We start from the raw sequence: 4,627 nt of genomic DNA, 5'->3' as shown, positions 1-4,627 counted from the left end.
ACCCAAGTACTTGAATGTACTCACATTCTCCATATCCTCACCATCCAACCTCACTGCACACTCTGTGACTTCATTCCTCTCAAACACCATAACTTTACTTTTGTTTACATTAACTTTCAGATTCCTCCTCCTACACACTGTCCCAAATTCATTCACCAAACCTTGCAACTCCCATTCATCTTCACTCAACAGTACTGTATCATCAGCAAACAGCAACACCGGAAGCTTCCAAATCACCCTCATTCATTAGAGCCACCCCCACACCCACTGCCCTACCCTGCACCTCCTTTACAACCCCATCCATGTATATATTAAACAGCCATGGAGACATCACACAACCCTGTTTCAGTCCTACATTGAGATCAAAGAACTCACTCAGCTCACCATCCACTCGCACCGTAACCCTAGCTCCCTCGTACATACTCTTCACAGTACTCAGCAATTTTCCCTCCACTCCATATATTCTTAATACTTTCCACATACCTTGCCTATCTATTCTGTCATAAGCTTTCTCCAAGTCCATGAAGGCAGCATACACTTTCCTTCCCTTCTCTAGATACTTCTCCACTAAACATCTTAGAACAAATATCTGATCTACATACCCTTTTCCCTTCCTAAAGCCCCCTTGTTCTTCTCCAACTAGCTCCTCTGTCATATGCCTAACCCTATCAATGAGTATTCTACCATATATTTTACCAGTCACACTAAGTAGGCAAATACCCCTATGGTTACCACATACTTCTCTCTCTCCTTTTTCTTTGTATAAAGGAACAATTATACCTGATTTCCAGTCCTCTGGAACCCTTCCCTCTTCCCAAGCCAATCTAAACAACTTCCATATCCACTCCACAACAATCTCACCCCCATACCTAAGCATTTCACCACACACTCCATCAATTCCTGGGGCCTTTCCCAACTTAATATTCTTCATCGCTTCCACTACTTCCGCCCTACTGATCTCTTCCTCCCTCCTCTCATCTCTTCTTCTCCCAGCCATTCCCCAACCACTTATACTCACACTGCTCTCACTCTCCACATTCAACAAATCCTCAAAGTGCTCCTTCCATCTCCTCAGTTTCTCTCTCTTCTCCACCAACAATCTATTATTCCTATCTTTCACTCCCCTACTATTTCCCCTTTCACACTGCCTTACTTTCTTTACCTCCTTCCAAAACAATTTCTTACTCTCCCTCCATTTCACACTCAGATTCCTCCCAAACTCCTCATCCACTTTCTTTTTACTCTCCTTCACCAGTCTCTTAACCTCCCTTCTCCTGCTCACATATACCTCTCTCTTCTCTCTCTCATCTTCTCCCCTACCTCTACTCGCTAACCATTCACTATATGCCTTCTTCTATTGTTCCACAGCTCGTTTCACCTCATCATTCCACCATGCTGTCCCTTGCACACCCTTGCATCTCCTCCTCACTCCACACACCGCCTCACACGCTGCGCCTATCTCTTCCGTGAATATCTTACATACGTCTTCCACCCCTTCCATCTGCTCTAGCTCATACCTTCCCAGTCTTTCTTCCACTATGCTCTTATACCCTGTCATTTTCTCACTATCTTGCAATTTCTCCACTCTTCTCACAGGAGTTGCTTCCTCCTGTCTTCCCCTTCGTCTCCTCAACCACTTTCTTTGCAGCTCTACCTTGGCCATCACTAAGTGATGGTCCGAGACTCCATTCCCCCACCCTCTCCACACTCTTGCATCCAACACATGTCTTCTCATTCGCTCATCCACACACACGTAGTCTATCATTGCCTTTCGTTCAACAAGTTCACCATCCATCCTCCTCATTACTCTCCATGTATACCGGTGGATCATCTTATGCCGAAAGTAGGTGTTGGCTATTGCCAACCCCTTACATGCACAGATGTCCACCAAAGTACTTCCATTCCCATCTACGTCAGCTGGCACACCCCACTGACCAACCACTCCATCCACTCGTACATTCCCAACTTTGCCATTCATGTCTCCAATCAACAGCACTCTCTCGCTCCTCTCAAACTTGTCCATACACGCTTCTACACTCGCCCAAAACTCATCTTTCACTCTTGCCACTCGATCCTCTGTCGGGACATACACACATACACTCGCCCACGCTTGTATACCTACTTTCATCCTCACTCATACAATCCTTGCACCCACTGTTCCATACTCTCTTATATTCTCCTTCCACTTCTTGCTTATCATCAGACATACTCCTTCTCTTGCCCTCTCATTTTCATTGACTCCCGCACATATACCTAAACCATATTCCCATTTTCTCACCTTTTTGCCTTCCATTTAGTTTCAGTCAAACCACATATATCCACTTTTGCATCCTCAAGCACCTGAACAATCTCTCTTTCACTTCATCATTCACTCCTCTCACATTCCACGTTCCCACCCTAAGAATGTCCTTTGTCCGTTCCTCAGTCGTCAACGTATGGTCCTTCCGGGTCCGAGGCGCTTTGTTCGCTTTTTTAGTTAGTTCTTTTTACGGGGTGGGGCACTAACCCACCACCAACCCTTTTAGTCGCCTCGTACGACAAGCAGGGATACTGGGGGAGTATTCTTGAAACCCCCCTACCCCCAGGGGGTAGGTATTCTTTAATGGCTCCCTTTATTGCCCTTTAACTCTGTAATTTCAGCTATTTCGGGAAACTCCGATTTTGTGTTTTTCTGTCAGGCAAAAATAATGTGTTAGATTTTAGGCGTGACTGCTGGATTCTTTCTTTCTTTATTTGTTTATTTGTCTATTTATTTATTTATTTATTTATTTATTTACTCTTCCATTTTATTTATTTATTTATGTTTATTTATTTACTTATTTATTTTATTTATTTGTGTTATTCATATATTTATTTATTCATTTATTCATTTATTTATTTATTTTATTGATTTATTTTTAACCAGGGGACTTCATTTTTAACTTATTTTTGCAACTTATTTATTTTATTTTTTTTTTAAAGGCTGAGGAGAGACTTTCAAACTTGAGGTGATAGATATAGTATACATTAATCTATTACTGTCCAGGGCTGCTGTGGGTGGGGATTTTGCGGAAAATTTAGTAAGCGTACCATCCTCCGCCTACTGGCTCATAGTTCCGCTTCTTGTATATCCAAACTTTTAGCTTCTTTCGTAACTTTTGGGTTAACTCTTTCACTAGCAGGACCACAAGGAAGAATGCAATAACGTTAATTAAGAGTGAGAGAGAGAGAGAGAGAGAGAGAGAGAGAGAGAGAGAGAGAGAGAGAGAGAGACAGACAGACAGACAGACAGACAGACAGAGAGCTAATCCTTTCAATCCTATGATATATTTCTTTAAGCTTTAATATTGTTACTTCCAGACAGCTTTATTAAACTCAGGAGAAACCTTATTAATGTAGAAGAGTTAGATTTACTTTTAATTACAAGCTGAGTCCTTCCCACGGCGAGTAAAAAATCGTCTGGTGGTAGTAAGAATAAGCTAAAAATGGCGCCACAGCATTCATGGGGCTGACGAGGGATTTTTTTTTTTCCCTATGATGGCTGTAAGTGTGTGTGTGCGCTTGTAATTTCACGGATGCTGGCTTTAGTGCACGATAGGGACGTGTGTGTGTTTTGGCGTTTTTGGCGTGGATGGCTTCTGTTTCTGTACATTTGATGGATTTTGAGACGCACGTATGTTTAAAGCGGTGTATTTTAAAGGTGTGGTCAATAAAATATCTATGTCAATTTGTCTGTCTATCTGTCTGTCTGTTTATCTATCTGTCTATGTCTATCTGTTTATCTGTCTCTTTGTCTGTCTACCTATCTGTGTGTCTGTCTGTCTGCCTGTATATCTGACCACCTACTTAAGTCTGCCTACCTGTCTCTATTTATCTATCTACCTGTCTATCTACAGAATCTATCTACCTGTTCATCTGTCAACCTACCTGCGTATTTGTCCATTTATCTATCAGTCTACCTATCTATCTATCTATCTATCTGTGTAAGTGCGAATCATGTGCATCTCCATTTTTTTAAACCAACTGCAACCATTACACTAAATTCCAGAGTTTTATGAGAAGCAGTAAAATTTGTGGGAGTGCAGGGGTGTTCTCGTGGCCTTAGAAGGATCCCTATAGTCCTTTTACCTCTACATGGCCTAGAATTGTGTCCTTTTGCAGCTTATTTCACGAAGCTCAGTGGCAGAAAAAGACGATGCTGCTGCTCTACATCCTTCCCACCATAGCACTTCTTCGTGACTAGCACCATATTCTAGTGGTAATCTTTTGTTATAAGTATGCAAGATGGAAAGGTGGCAATTTTGGGTCAGGTGAAAGTGAAAGGAGTATAATCTTATCTTTTGTTATTGAATTTATTGTTGAGGAGGTTGTGTCTGGTTTCTCTCTCTCTCTCTCTCTCTCTCTCTCCCTTATGAATGTATGTATGCATGTATGAATGCATATAATGTACGTATGTATGCATGAATGTATATATGTATGTATGTATGTGTGTATATATATGTATGTATGTATGTGTGTATATATATGTATGTATGTATAAATAGCTAAACACACCCCTTAACTAAATGTACAGACATAACCATTACCATTACAGTAATCCTAGCCGTGAGAGGCACAGCCAAACACACCATTACATTAAAATCTAAAC

Source organism: Coenobita brevimanus, chromosome 79, assembly GCF_032717465.1.
Source record: "Coenobita brevimanus isolate Jiangsu-jjx chromosome 79, ASM3271746v2, whole genome shotgun sequence".
NCBI classification, from domain to species: domain Eukaryota; kingdom Metazoa; phylum Arthropoda; class Malacostraca; order Decapoda; family Coenobitidae; genus Coenobita; species Coenobita brevimanus.
This window is presented reverse-complemented; position numbering follows the sequence as displayed.